A 17,080-nucleotide genomic window follows, 5' to 3' on the forward strand; every position below is an offset into this window, starting at 1 on the left:
CAAAGCATCATGCTTCTCATACTCTACCTGTGCCTTCATTGGTGACCCTGCAGCTACAGTGGACCCTGAATAAACAGTCAGGGAAGCTCAAGAATTGGGGTTATTAGGGGTTCCCTCCATACAAGTTCAGAAACTTGTAACTGTGGATATGGCACATGATGTGTGACCCATATTCTCTATGTAGTATCCTGGCCTATACCTACTTATACTAGTGATGGTGTCTTCTTGTTTCTAGTCCTGATTTCAGAGCCAAACTTTCCTGGAGCTGCAAGAACCAGCAAAGACCCAATGCATCCCTAGAAACCCATGTCCCAATACAGATCACATTTAGGGCACACTCACACCCACTCCACAAGATCACAATGAGGAAAGAATGAAATGAACATGCATATACCCATCACAGAACAGACACTCCTGAGGGATCAGTTGACATCACCAGTGTCAGTGTCCAGGAGAGGCCTGGGTCACACAACTTGGAGAGACTGTACTCAAGTCATCAAAATATGAAGAGAGCAAGCTCCACTCACTTAAACTCTAAAATAATCAACTCTGACAAAGGTGCCAGGTGCTAATAACATGCACAAGGTCAGTAAATCAATTGGGACACACTGGTGTCCTCTAATTGCCACAGGACATAGAGGCATCATAGGATTCTACCAACTCTGTCACAATGGTGCCCTTCAGGATCAACAGAAACTAGGATCAGCCTGATCTACCCCTTGAATAATTAAATCCCTTGGAAGTGGGTTCCATGGTCTTTCCAATCAACCCCGATATCCATCAACTGATGACTGCATAAAGAAAATGTGGCATATATACACTTTGGAATACACTCATCCATAAAAAAGAATGAAGTCCTGTTTTTACAACAAAGTGGTATGTGGCAGTTAACATATAATACCAAAATATATATAGAAATAAAATGGTCATTTTGGGATATGATTGTCATTTTTAATCCTTGTTTGTACTCCTGTGTAATTGTGGTCTGCCTACTTTTTTGCTGTTGGGTACTATAATTAAAATTATGTCTGCAAAAACTAATGAAAATTGGGAAGGGTAGGAGTGGTATTGGGGTAGCAGGGGACGTGTGGTTGTCTTCTTGAAACTATAGCTATGGAGTGCAGTCTGCTCACTTCATATTATTTTTTTTTTAAGAGGCACGTTAAGAGGAAAATTATGTGGCTCTTGTGCTATAGGCCCAGGTGAGTCACTATTCTCTATCAACTGCTGTACATGGTCTGCAGGTTTCTAGCTCCTTACCTCTCCTATCCCACAACCATGTTTCACAACAACTTTTAAGGCCTTTTCACTTTGAGTCAATGTCATCACATGTTCCCACATATCTGAAGCAGTTTCCTAAGATTTCTGGATTCTCTTCTTACCCCTGCAGTTACCATAACTGGGGATTCCTAGGGCTACAACTTCCTGCCACAAGTCAGGCCTCACACTGCTACTGATGATCCAGACTATGTCCCTGATCTGTTCCTGCCCTTCTCTCTGGTTCTGCAGGCACTGTAACCTAGGTAGTCCTCTTGGGTTAAAAGGAAGGTCAGTGGCCAGCTAATCATTACCTACCTGGGACCCCAAGCTGGCTCAGCCCATACTGCCTCCAAGAGAAGGAACAAAGACACTGCATTCAAAGTAGGCAAGGAGTTAAATTGAAAAAGACTACAACTTCTCCAGCACACTTCCTGATACTCATGCATGTAACACTGAGGCTGATGCTGACAATAATTAGGCCATAGCCAGGGTGCAGGAGGCAGGAGCACCTGCAGGCCCTGACATCCCAGGATTGATGATAACAGGAAACCACACTCTGGGCAACAGCAGGCATCACAGTTACCATCAGAATCTCAACTCCTCCACTCCAGTGTCAGTCTTGTTCATCTCTGTTTCCCATAAAGGTATCAAGGACCAAGGGATTTCATGCAGTCCCAGGCCTCAGCTCCTGCTGCATCTGTGGTGACCTCTGTTCTCCTGTGGGCCCATGTGTGGGCTTGTGTGTGTATAGGTAAACCCATACACATGCCCTCACTACAAATTTATTGTTCCACCTGGGTCTGACTATTCCAAGATGAGCACACACAAATCCATTTCACTGCCAGTGGTTATACAAAGCTGGATATGCCAGTGGTTGTACAAAGCTGGATATGACAGCAAGTCATCCTCAGTTTCCCAATCAGCCATGCCTTGGACATTCTGGTGGTGTGGTTTTGGAGAAGGCAGTGAGCATAGCACATAATGAAGCTCCTATGCCTGGGTGGCTATCATCTCTGTCACCTCAGTCACCACAAGGCAGCAACTGGGACCCTGTGACATTCAGGAGTTTCTCAGCGAGGCCTCCTGTCCTTATATGTCCTCTTCTGGTGGAGATGGCCAGGAGCAGTGTGGCCAGGGGAAGACTGTAAGGACAGCTGATAGGGTTGCAGTGGCATGGGAAACAGGACAGAGGACATGGCTATTGCAAGATCATGCCACCCTGGCTCCAGAAACAGTGAGCCCCCTGTAGCTGTGTTACACAGTGCTCAGACATGATACCTCAGCAGTTACTGACTGGAGGCAAACAGGATGTACAAACAGGATGCCCTTGGGTGTGGGGTAGTGGTGTGTAGGATCAAGGGCTGAGGTAGGAAGAGGTTGGCCTTGCAAAGCTGCAGGGTGTGGGACAGAGGAGGGTGAGTCCTGAGAGCTGCAGCTGGTCCTGCAGGAGCTAAGGGGCTTCTTGGACAGCTGCAGTAGTGATGATAGCAGGGGAGGCTGACCAGGGCAGGGTATTATGATGGGGAAAGACAGTAGGAGATACAGAGGGAGGGGGAGACCCAGATGGAACCACATGGAGGGAGGCAGGGAAGCAATGGAAGTGGAGAAAAGGAAGAGTAAGAAAGGAGAGGGGCTGAGCTGGAGATGATGGACCTGGCCAGCAGAGGGAAGATGGAGCAGGAGAGAGAGGGTCAGAGAGGGATGTGGGGGAGGCAGCACCTGGAGTCAGAGCCAGCTCAAGCAGAGAGCACAAAATTCCAGACTAGAAACCACCCAGATTTTCTTTTTTTTCACAATTTAAAAAATCTGGCTTATTGTGGTCTAATATATATAATGAAATTAGCTCTTCTATAATGTATAGATTAATAAATTTGGACTAATGCATATTCATGTGACCAAAGTCAAAATCAGGAACATTTCCAGTATGCAAAAACATCCCTTTGGATGCCATCTACAGCACCCACTGAACTATTTCGTGTTTTAATAATTTAGACATTCCCAGAATCTCACAAAAATGAAATCATACAATTTGTCTTTGCTGTCTTGCTTCTTTCACTTGTGCAAAGCTTTAAGCCACATATATGTTATGTGTATATCAATAGCTCACACCTTGTTAATTGCTTGACATCACTACTCAATACAATAATTGTATTGTACAATACAATAATATGATAATTGGTTTATCCACTTAATCTGTTGATGAACATTTGGGCTTTGGCAATTATGAATAAAGTTGCTATGAACATTCACATATAGATTTTAATGAGGACTTCTGTTTTTATTTCTTCTGGGCAGATAACCAGGTTTGGAATCATTGCATTGCATGGTTAGGTGTATTTTTCAAGCTTATAAGATACCAGCAAAACTGTGTTCCAAATGGATAGTTGATAGCTTTTATTGTGTAAGTTTTTGCATATTTTTTATTAAACTTTTATTTAATGAATATAAATTTCCAAAGTACAGCTTATGGGTTACAATGGCTTCCCGCCTCCCATAATTTCCCTCCCACCTGCAACCCTCCACTTTCCTGCTCCCTCTCCCCTTCCAATCACATCAAGATTCATTTTGAATTCTCTTTATATACAGAGGATCAGTTTGGTATATATTAGGTAAAGATTTCAACAGTTTGCCCCCATATAGCAACACAAATTGAAAAAAATACTGTTGGAGTACTAATTAACTAATTATAGCATTAAATAAGAGTGTACAGCACATTAAAGACAGAGATCCTACATAATATTTTTTAAAAAATTAATTAATTTTCTATGCCATTTCCAATTTAACACCAGGTTTTTTTTTTCATTTCCAATTCTCTTTATATATAGAAGATCAATTCAGTACATAATTAGTAAAGATCTCATCAGTTTGCACCCACACAGAAACACAAAGTGTAAAAATACTGTTTCAGTACTAGTTATAGCATCACTGCACATTAGACAACACATTAAGGACAGATCCCACATGGGATGTAAGTACACAGTGACTCCTGTTGCTGACTTAACAATTTGACACTCCTGTTCATGGTGTCAGTAATCTCCCTAGGCTCTAGTCATGAGTTGCCAGGGCTATGGAAGCCTTTAGAGTTCAACGACTTTGATCTTATTCTGATAGGGTCATAGTCAAAGTGGAAGTTCTCTCCTCCCTTCAGAGAAAGGTACCTCCTTCTTTGATGGCCCCGTTCTTTCCACTGGGATCTCACTCACAGAGATCTTTCATTTAGGTCTTCTTCTTTTTTTTTTCTTTTCCATGGTATCTTGGCTTTTCATGCCTACAATACTCTCATGGGCTCTTCAGCCAGATCCGAATGCCTTAAGGGCTGATTCTGAGGCCAGAGTGTTGTTTAGGACATCTGCCATTCTATGAGTCTGCTGTGTATCCCGCTTCCCATGCAATACAATCCCATCAAGGTGGCATGTACCAATGCCATCTCACTAGTCCAAGTGATCATTTTCAGTTCACAATTGATGGCTCTGATAGGTCTAAGCGTCAAAGAGATCACACAAACAAGACAAGTGTTTGCTAATACTGATAGAATCAAAAAGGGACAGAAGAATCCAGTTTTTGCATATTTTAACTACAACCTGAAGTCATATTTTATACTATTATAACTATTTGATTTTATTTATATTTCTAATTTCCTATCATTGATTTTGAATATTAATTTGTATCCTGTGACTGTTAAATTTACTTATTATTTCTTGCATCCTTTTCAGGCATCTTAGGATTTTTTCCTTGCCTGTTTAATGGGTAAGATGATCAATCAAACACAAGTGAGAATATCCTTGTCTTGTTATTGATGAATGGGAAAAACATTCAATCTTCCACGATGAATTAAGAGGTTAGCTACACTTGTATATTTTTAGTGGATGTCACTTTTATTGAGGGAGTTCAATCTCATTTGTAGTATATTGAGAGTTTTTATCATGAATAAGTATTGAGTTTTGCAAATACGTTACCTGTAGCTATCAAAATGACTGTGCCTTTTTTTTTCTTTTTCAGTCTGTTGATATGGTGTATTACATTGATAAATATTTTTGAATGTTATGTCAAATTCATATGTTTGGAACAACTCTTGTTCATAATATAACTCTTTTTATATATTGTTGTATTTCATTTGCCAAATGTTGTTAAATATTATTGCCTCTAAGTTAAGGATGGGCATTGTTCTATAACATAATTTATTGCACTGACATTGTCTGGTATTGATATCAGGTTAGGAAGTTTCATCAAGTAAGCTGTAATGAGTTGCCTCATATTTCTGTAAACATTAGAATATATAATTGGTAATTTTTTTTATTTAGTTTTTTGACAGAGTTAGACCGTGAGAGAGAGAGACAGAGTTATAGACAGTGAGAGAGACAGAGAAAGGTCTTCCTTCCATTGTTTCTCTCCCCTAATGGCCACCAGGGCCGGCGCTGCAAGGATCTGAAGCCAGGAGCCAGGTGATTCCTCCTGGTCTTCCATGTGGGTGCAGGGACCCAAGCACTTGGGCCATCCTCCACTGCCTTCCCAGGGCACAGCAAAGAGCTGGACTGGAAGAGTAGCAACCAGGACTAGTACCCAGCACCCCAACCAGGACTAGAACCTGGGGTGCTGGCGCCACAGGCAGAGGATTAGCCAAGTGAGCCAAGGCACTGGCCAATATTTTTAACATCAAATCTGCTCTTGGGTAATTAAGTCTATTATTATTCTTACATTGTGCTGTGACTAGAGCAATGCAGACTTTGAAATAATGGATTTTTTTTAAAAGAATAAATCTGTAAAAGTGTCATACTCTGCAGGATATAAAGACACACAAAACATGATCAGCACTAAGAACTGAATAAATTACTGGTCAGAAAAATTTTTTTTCTTTATTTAAATAATATAAAGCCCAGACATTATGATCTTTACAAATAAAATATTGTTCTCATGAAGACATTTTCTATTGCTCTAATAAATCTTAATTTTCATAAAATAGGTCAGGCTGATTTTTTTTCTTTTTTTCTTTTCTAATATACTTGTTTGGGTTCAGTCTCCTAGAATAACTTTAAAGTCTAGTGGAATAGCTCCTCCTTCTAAAGTGACATGTTCCTATATTGTTTATTTTATACTGCCTATGATATTTTTGAATTTTTACATTTTTTAACATTTATTTATTTATTTACAAAGAAGTGTTACAGAGTGGGGAGAGAGAGAGATAGAGAGGGAAAGAGATCTTTCTTCCACTGGTTCAGTTCCCAAAAGGCTGCAAGGGCTGGTTGAGGCTGAAGCCAGAACTCCATCCTGGTCCCCCATGTGGGCACTATGGACCCAAGCACTTGGGCCACCTTAGTCTAACTTCCAGATGCATAGAAGGGAGCTGAAAACCAGGACTATTATGGGATGCCAGCATCAAAGGCAACAGCTCAACCTGCTGAACCACAGTGCTGGCCCCAGAACTGTTTACTTTTTTCTGCCATGTAAATCCTAACTTCTCAATTCTAAGTTATTGGAAAATGAGGATCATATGCAAAAATGTTTTTATATCCCTGCTAAACTAATCACACCTGTGTGTTTTGTAAATACTTACACAGATGCATGCACTATAATTAGTAAGTATAAAGAATTTCAGGAACCACCTAGATTTTTAGTTTATGTTCCTTGGTATTCATATTTCTCAGAATGCATAGCACTAATTATAAATAAATTGTAACTAACTTCTCTAACCCTTTATTTGTCCTCTCATTTAAACTGTTTTTATCTTGAAATCTTTTCTTCACTTAACAATTTCTTTCCCTTCACAATAAAGAAAAGAAACCATTACCATTGCTGCACACCTTTGTCATGTAAGACTAAAAGGATAACCAGTTATTTCCATGCTTAAAATGTTGTTATCCATATTAATAAATCTTCATAAAATCAGTTATGCTTCCATCAATCTATTGCGTGCTTATATCATAATCTTACTTGGATAAATGAAAAAGTTACCCAGGACCACCTTTTGGGATTGTTATTTTTCCAATTCTTCTCTGATATCACAAGGTGCCTGTCTTCAAATAAATCTGGTCGCCGTTTGCCAGTGTTTTCGGCAAGATTCTACTCATTCAATAGTGTTGGAAAATCTCTTGGTACAATCTAAGCCCTCATTCTCTGTTTTTACTTTATATTATCTTGGTTCTTGATGCATGTACTTAATTTCTTCAACTGTACCTATTGTTAACACCATTATTGCAATATCTCATAAAGCAAGTAAGACACCTACAAGTTCTAATTTCTAATTTTGTGCTTTTGAGGCCTCAAATAACATCTGAGTGAACAAAAATTCTCTACTCCCATGTGTTTCCTATTTCCTGGCCTGACATGAGGTACAGGATATTGATGTCATGGTGGTTTCAATGTCAAAGCTGTTTGCTTTTTCAAAAATTTTTTAAAAGAACTGTTATTGTCATTTCTTTTCTTTCTTTTCTGTCATTGTCTTTGGGACAGTTAGACACCAGGAGGTGCCTTGTCTGCCCCATTTTTCATCACTTCATCAATCATATCTTCTTCAGTCAGAAACCTCTTGCTACCACCAACATGACCCACCTTGGGCAGCTGCTTGTTCTCTCTGTGCCAAAGTTGTTGGTGACCTCCAGGTGGCACAATATCTGACCTGAATTGCACTATCACTTCAGGATAGCAACTCTGACATGGTCATGTCTGGGAGTTCTGTGGCAGTGTGTCCATGTGGGGCTGGGGTGGGGGATGAAGGCAGGCTGCCATGGTGCTGTTGTTAGGCTGGGAGACACAGCTAGGATGAGCTTGCACCACCTGCACCAGAGACACTATGAGGGCCAGGACATGGATGTGTTGCAATTTCACTAATTGCTACTCTAACAGAGGCCAACAGGACTCACATTATCTGTGCAATCTGGGTTGGAGTGGGGTAAGGACAGTGTTCCCGCAAAGCCACAGAACATGCAACAGATGGTGGGGCCCCGGGAGCCTCAGTCAAACCTGAGGTGGGGGCAGCCTGTGAGGCTGACTGAGGAGATAATTGTAGGGGCAGTGGGCAGATGGATGGAAAGAGGCCAGTAAATGAGTAGGACAGGGTTAGGACACTGGAGGGATGGGGTGATGGCAAAGAAAACAGAGCCAGGTAGGCTGGAGAGCTTGGAAGCCAAGAGAGCAGATGAAGAAAGGAGAGGGTCCAAGCTGGAGGGGAAGGGCCTGGGAGAAGCAAGCAGAGTGGAGACATGAGTGGGAGCCAGAGAGAAGGACATTATAGGGAAGGGGTGGGGGAGGCAGGGCTCTGAGCCAAGCTCCAATGTCACCTCCCATTTTTATCCAACTTATGTTCCTTTATCTTCACATTTCAGGAGCTGCCAATGGGATCAGAGAGAGGCTTGAGATGGCTCTGCCACTGACACCAGACACTACAATTACTATTTAAACTGGTATAGAAGACTTTGAAACAATGTGATTAGGATGTTTGATTACTCACTGAAGGAAAACCTGGATTTCCTTGTTTTCTCAATAAATTAATAAACAGTGTGAAAAACTCTCTTTATTCATTTGAAATTTACACTTGGTAAGTCCTTTTATATCATTTGTTGGACTATTTTATAGAAAAGTCTTACTGATGTATTTTGCCTATATACCAAAATGCATAGCCTTTTAAAGGTATCTGCTCTTTGCTAAAATCTAAAATTTACCAATAATAGACATAGCCTTGTGTCAGTTTTGCCATTTTGGAAAAAGGTGAAAGATTTATATATTCTGAAGAGAAATCAGAGTATAGTTTTGCCATTTTGAATGTAGCATAATACATAATATTCTATTTGCATATTAGGAACAGTAATAATTGTTCTGAATTAGAAACTGCTAAGGATCATCATACTGTTATATTATTTGAAGATGAGTATGTTTATATAGTTGGTCTGAATATTTTTCATAAGGTGGGAATTATTCTTCCACCTAACAGGTATAATATGCCCAAACAGATAAGCTTCCCTTTTAAAATAGATGAGTATATTCTATAAGACGTATCTGAAAAAAGATGCTAAGATGTTGACAGAAAAATGTGTTCTATTTATTTAACTTTACCTTCAATGTTGTATGTGTGTGTGTGCACATACACTGGTTTTCACAGGAAATATTAAGCATAATACAAATTATCATTTGAAGATATTAGGTAAGTATGAAATGAGGTAGTTTGGAAATTAGGGACCCAACTATTTTAGATTCAACATTGAATAAATCATAAATAGAAGGAGATAGATTTGAAAATTTTGAAACTGAAAATTTTAAGGTCATTTTTAAGAAAAAATAAAATGTATCAGTACAAAAGAGCAAATGCAAGGGAAGTACCCAGAAACTGTGGTGAGAGAAACTGCTTACATCATTGCACTAAATGGTGGACAACTGGGGATGAAATCATTCATGACTATGTCTATAAATAAATTGGGTTCTTGAAACATTTATTTTGTGTTTTGAAAACTATTTGCTAGATCCTAATGGAGAAAAGTGTCTAACTGCTCTTTGTCCAGTTTTTCCTTTTTTTTTTTTCCCTTCGGTTGCTGCATATGATGGCACCAATTAGACATGTTACTACAATAGGATTATTTGCAATCTACCACTGCAAAAAGGTGTCTTCTAAGTATGTACATTTCTGCGAAAGAAACATAATTTTAATGAATTTTCCTGTTCCACAAAATACTTAAGTATCACCTATATGCTGTACTCTGTAAATGTCAGGTAGGAAAATCCAGAAGAGGAAATTCAGAAGTTTTGTTCTTCGATGTATTCTATAGGCAAAGATCCAGCAAATATAAGATAGTTCTATTTGCCGGTACTGTGGCTTAACAGGCTAATCCTCTGCCTTGTGGTGCCAGCACACCGGGTTCTAGTCCCTGTTGGGGCACCGGATTCTATCCCGGTTGCCCCTCTTCCAGGCCAGCTCTCTGCTATGGCCCGGGAAGGCAGTGGAGGATGGCCCAAGTGCTTGGGCCCTGCACCCGCATGGGAGACTGAGAGGAGCGCCTGGCTCCTGGCTTCGGATCAGCATGATGTGTTGGCCGCAGCGGCCATTGGAGGGTAAACCAATGGCAAAAAGGAAGACCTTTCTCTCTGTCTCTCTCTCACTGTCCACTCTGCCTGTCCAAAAAAAAAAAAAAAGATATTTCTATTTAATATGTGGTTAAGTATGACTTGTGTATTTTCTTTCTTAAAATTTCAGTACACAGAACTGAATTAATCATAATTATTGATTGTAGAATGACCATCACTGATTTATATGTAGCTTTTTATGTTATATACTTACATATTAAAATATAAAGGCTCATTGCTTATATCTAACTGGCACATTTTTATCTTTGCACTTATGCAGTCTCTTATCTGATAAACCACTTGTAATTTTCCATTTTTAAGTATTTTTAAGATAAAACACTTGAAGGTATTTGACAAATAACCTGGGTACAAACTCCTTCAAATTTAATAATTTTCAATCTATTGTATTGATTGATTCATATCTGATTTGTCAGTTTTGACATTCATATTCACTGTTATTCTAAAATGTTCAACTTTTATAGAAAGTATTTTTTCTTTTCAGACTAATTTTTATTAGTTTAGTTGATATTTTACTATATAATGATGATAATATACTCAGAGACAGGAATAGGTCTTTACATACTAAAAAAACTGGCACATGGAAGAATGTAGCTCTTATTAGAAGTGGTCATGAGCATTAATTCTATAGAATGTCTAACTTATAAAACAAATGAGGATTTAAAATTAATTGAAACAAAATGTGCTTTTGTCAGTGTAAAATAGATGGTAACTTCTTGAACAGATCCATCCTTGAAGTAGCAGAAAATGTCAAATATCAATTTGTCACATTCTATCTTCTCTGTGTAACAATTAGAAAGTTATTTTTGATATCAATTAGAGGTGATATTTCAGTCCTGCACATGACATTGTGAACATACATGTTTCTTAGAATTGATTTTTTTCTGAGTATGAGATGATTTATAAAATATTAGATTTATTTTTTAGTTAAAATTTAGGACACTTGCCCTTATAACAGTAAGTCATATGAATTTGTTATGTACAATTTTCACTATGAAAATTTTAAATTTATGTAATGTTACAAATATATTTTAAAGCGAGGTCAATCATTGGAGAAGCAGCAAGCCAGATACTCACAATGTGATGCACATCTGATAAACACATGAAATGCAAGGCAAGTGGATGAATTACTAACTAGCTACAGTGATTACATTCTTAGAAGATTATATATTTAGAATTGGTCATATTTAAAATTCAGCATTTCAGTTTTATTTTGAGGTTTGAACCTCTTTTTTTTTTTCTAGTGAAATGCAGGTACGCATAGGAGATTCTCAATTTTCAAGATATTTGAATTCTAGAATGAATGCTTGTTACTAGTGGAGTTTGAGAAAAAAAATAGAAAAAAAAGAAACAAAGAAAAATTTAAGGATGGCACAATACTTAGGACTGTGCAATATTTTCATATTTTAGGAATTGTCAAATTTAAAATTTTCTATGTTTGACAAATTAAATATTGCATTTGGACAAATGAGAATTTTCTTCTTTAAAGTAAAAAACAAGTTTTATTTTATTGCAAGCCTTTATGAAATCCTAGTTGTGTCCTCATTATTCTTTGTTGAAGAGTTTGACAAACTGTTTTTAACTGTTTTTTTTTTAACTTTTATTTAATGAATATAAATTTCCAAAGTACAGCTTATGGGTTACAATGGTTTTCACCCCCCATTACTTCCTTCCCACCCACAACCCTCCCATCTCCTGCTCCCTCTCAGCTTCCATTCACATCAAAATTCATTTTCAATTCCTTTATATACAGAAGATCAGTTTAGCATATCTTAAGTAAAGATTTCAACAGTTTGCCCCCACATAGCAACACAAAGTGAAAAATACTGCTGTAGTACTAGTTATAGCATTAAATCACAATGTACAGCACATTAAGGACAGAGATCCTACATGATCGTTTTTAAAAATTGATTAATTTTCTATGAAATTTACAATTTAAAACCAAGTTTTTTCATTTTCAATTATCTTTATATACATAGGATCGATTCAGTATATACTAAGTAAAGATTTCATCAGTTTGCACCCACACAGAAATACAAAGTGTAAAAATACTGTTTCAGTACTAGTTATAGCATTACTTCACATTGGACAACACATTAAGGACAGATCCCACATGAGACATAAGTACACAGTGACTCCTGTTGTTGATTTAACAATTTGACACTCTTTGTTTATGGTGTGATAAACTGTTAAGAAAGCGAACACCACAATGATGTGACATTTCTAGTTGGAAAGAGAATCCTCCCTGGAACTGGTGCTGGATTGTAGCAGGCTAAGCCTTTGTCTGCAGTGTAAGCATTCCATATAGGGGCCTATTCATGTCCCAGCTACTCCTCTCCATGTGCTATAGCTCTCTGCTATGGCCTGAAAAATCAATAAAAGATGGGCCCAAGTTCTTGGACCCCTGCACCCACATGGGAGACCTGGAAGAAGCTTCTAGATTCTACTTTCAGATCAGCCCAGCTCTAGCATTTCTGGCCATGTTGGGAGTGATCTAGTGAATGTAAGACCGCTCTATGTCTCTCCCTCTCTGTAACTGCTTCTCAAGTAAATAAACAAATCTTTAAAAAGAGCATGAGCTTAATCATGCAAAGATGTTGAATTAATGAGAAAATGTTAACTGCTTTATTATATATTAAAATGTTTTCATCCAGGGCCAGTGCTGTGGTACAGCAGCTAAAGCTGCCTCCTGCAGTGGTGGCATCCCAAATGGGCACCAGTTCTAGTCCTGCCTGCTACATTTCCAATCCAGCTCTCTGCTATGGTCTGGGAAAAGAGCAGAAGATGGTCCAAATCCTTGGGCTCCCATCTGCGTTGGAGACCTGAAAGAAGCTACTTGACCCTGGCTTCAGATAGGCTCCTCTTCAACTGTTCCAGCCATTGGGGAGTAAACCAGTGCATGGAAGAACTCTCTCTCTCTCTCTCTCTCTCTCTCTCTCTCTCTCTCTGTCACTGCCTCTTCATCTTTGTAACTCTGCCTTTAAAATAAATAAATAAATCATTTTTAAAAAGGTATTCATTCTTTCTGAATATTTATTTTATTGAAAGCCAGAGTTACAGAGAAGCAGAGGCAGAGAGAGAGAATGGTCCTCTATCCACTGGTTCACACCCCAAGTAGCCACACCAGGTGGAGCTGTGCTGATCTGAAGCCAGGAGCCAGGATAAAAATCTACTACCTGGTACCATCAAATTACTAGATGAGAATACTGAGGAAACACTGCAAGTCATTGGGGTATATGAATACTTCTTGGGTAAGACGCTAGAAGCATAGGCAATCAATGAAAAAATAGACAGATTGTATTACACAAAGCTAAGAAGCTTCCTCGCTGCAAAGGAAACACTGAACAAAGTGATGAGGCAATGGAGAGAATGGAGAAAATATTTAATGGTGCAAGTGATAAAGGGTTAATATCCAGATTATTTTTTTTAAACTTTTATTTAATGAATATAAATTTCCAAAGTACAGCTTATGGGTTACAATGGCTTCCCCCCTCCCATAACTTCCCTCCCACCCGCAACCCTCCCCTTTCCCGCTCCCTCTTCCCTTCAATTCACATCGTTTCATTTTCAATTCTCTTTATATACAGAAGATCAATTTAGTATACATTAAGTAAAGGTATCAACAGTTTGCACCCACATAGAAACACAAAGTGAAACATACTGTTTGAGTACTAGTTATAGCATTAAATCACAATGTACAGCACATTAAGGACAGAGATCGCACATGAGGAGCAAGTGCACAGTGACTCCTGTTGTTGACCCAACAAATTGACAATCTAGTTTATCGCACCAGTAACCACCCTAGGCTGTTGTCATGAGTTGCCAAGGCTATGGAAGCCTTCCAAGTTCGCCGACTCTGATCATATTTAGACAAGGTCATAAAAGACAGAGTGAGGATAGTAACCAATGATCCTAAGAGTGGCATTAACCAGGTTTGAACAATTATACAGCATTAAGTGGGGAAGGGGACCATCAGTACACACAGGTTGGGAGTAGATACATTGGAGGTAGAGTAGAGTTTATGATTACAAAGGAATGAGGCCCAAGTGTGCTAGAGAGGGTCTAGAACAAAGGACAGAGTCATTATTAGAGGAGCTAAGAAAGGTGCTGTCTAAGCTACAATTAAGTTTTCTGAGTGAGAGGCAAATAGAACCTGACAGAAGGGGCTTGATAATAATCTGTTGGGCTTTAGGCCTTGTAAGTTAAGAGGCCCAGACCTATCTATCTCTTCACATGGGTACATCCTAAGGGAGGTGTGAACCTCCTAGGGGAAGGCACTCTGTTGACTTTCATTACTTGGCTGGCCTGGGAGGAGAGCTGGCCAGGTAAAGGCAGGGGGCATCTCTAACAAGAAATTTACAGTTTTGCCTGCAATGTTGCTGACCCTACTTGGCTGTCCCCTCAGCTGCACTGGTCAATTTGGAAGTTGGGCTGAGTGAAGGGCTTTTTAGCTAAGAGCCAATAAGATCTGTGGCTCTGACCTGGGCATCCTTCGACTCCAGGGCAGGTCGATTTCCAGTGATCCAACTCTTGGCAGAGCTCCCAGGGCTCTTCACAAGCTGACTCCTGCTGAATCCCAGGCTTACCACATTGAAAGCCACTGCAGTGGACTGGCCTGTTCGGTCTCCTTGAGGGCAGGTCACTGTACAGATCAGCCATTAATAGGCCTGCCACCCATTGCTTCTGATGTCTAGCTTTCTTTTCCTCCTGGTTTGTGTTCAAGCAGACCAGAGGATGCAAGTCAAGGGAGTGCCCGTGTCCCATCTCTAATCTTCGGTGGCCTGAACTACAAGTCTATAGTCACAGACATGTTCTGTAATAGTTTTTCTAAGGTACACAATGCCCATGAGGAAAATTATATTCTCACTTTAAAACTTTCTTTCCCTTTGGTCTGAAAGGGAGGTTTTTCTACTTACTGTTTACTTCGCTGATGGCGAGGTAAACCTAGCCATGACATTATTATTTAAGCTCTTATTTTGGCTATGTTATTACAGAAAAAATGTTAGCCATCTCTTTGATAAGGTCTAAAGATTTAATTGTGCATTCCACAGATTCCTTTATAATAGAATTAATTTCCTACCTTGAGGAGAATATAGAAATGAAAGAGCAAGTTGGGCTTAGAATAGAGAAATGAGGGAGCAAGTCCTAGATCGCTTGCTGACAATAGCAATATCACATGAATACTTAGCAAACAGTTTCAACCATTAGATAACAACTTAAGAAAACATTTACCAGAAGGTCCAATGCCTTCTATAAATTTTAAGAATCATGGATTTGGAAACACCTCTTAAATATCTAACGTGGTGTATTTTGTTTAACCAGTAAACTTCAGTACAACCATATAAAATGTCTTTAGTTTCTTTCTACCAACAAGTATAAAACATATGATGCAGAGATTCTGGTCACACAAATTAATATATATCTTTGATTAATTTTAGCAGCTTAAATATATGGACAATCTTATCTATAAGTCAATTAAAATAAAACTCTTAAAATTTTCCCATGTGGACACACAATATGTACACACATATAACATAACCTAATAGACCAATATAGCAATTTTAATAATAGCTTTTAAAATCTTTAACTCTTTTTGCAGATTGCCAATTGATTTGAATTGCTTTTTGTTTTTAGTAACCTCAGTTAACCATACTTTCTCTCAGTTGGTACTGGTAATACATTATTGGCTTCATCTGTTTACAGAGCCATCCCAAAGTACTGAATACAATAGAAGTGGCTGGAAAAAGTCCATAGGAACCTATAGGAGGACAGCTAAACACAGAACCAACAATGCTTTAGTTTTATGAGCAGCAAATCATATATAACTGTGGATGACAAAAGACTTTAAGTCACCATGTTTAAAATTATAAACTCATCAGCCAACTAGAGGCACTTGCTTACTTCACAGTGTTTTTGAAAGCACCTGTAGGATTTTACAAGTATTTAACCCTTTAGGCCTCTGGGGCTTTCTCATTAAGATAACTATCATGTCTAGTAACACAAGATCATTAGAATTTTTAGTTCTCAAACATTTGTATTAATAGGATTTTCCATTATAGAACCTTAAAGTTTGGTACCACATCACATCTTGACAGTCCTTCTAATATAATCCAAATAGCCTGATTAGTTGGTGTCTCTATGAGAGACATAGGTCCTCAATTTTTTCAGTTGGGACCAAACTGGAAAATCCAAAGTCCAAGATTTACTGGAAATTTTAGAGTCCAGATTGTTTGAAACATTGATTTTTTGAATGCCTGTCAAGAATGCCAAGAAGGCTCCAAATCCAAAATATCTGGTTGAAATAAGATTCCTTAAAATCATGACATAACATAGACCAAATTTGATCATTGTTACAAGGTGATTATTCAAATTTTTGAAAAAAGCACATATTTAAATAACCCGTAGCTCTTAATAAAAATCAGCTGTTTTTGAACAATTAGAATTTAACAGACATCAAGAGAACATAATAGATTACTTTAACACATTGCTTTAACAGAGCATCAGAGTTTAATTCTCTGTCAAAGAGAAATTGAGCTTCCTGTGATCTTTTGCTGTGAGGTTTCCTTCCTTTACCTTCTTTCATATTGGTGACCATGTTTCTGTGTTTCTGTGTGTAACACATCTTTAAGTATCTTTTGCAGGACTGGACGAGTGGCGACAAATTCTTTCAATTTCCGTTTGCTATAAAAAATCTTTATTTCACCTTCATTCCCAAATGAGAGCTTTGCAGGATATAATATTCTAGGCTGGCGGT

Source organism: Lepus europaeus, chromosome Y (genome assembly GCF_033115175.1).
Source record: "Lepus europaeus isolate LE1 chromosome Y, mLepTim1.pri, whole genome shotgun sequence".
Taxonomy (NCBI): domain Eukaryota; kingdom Metazoa; phylum Chordata; class Mammalia; order Lagomorpha; family Leporidae; genus Lepus; species Lepus europaeus.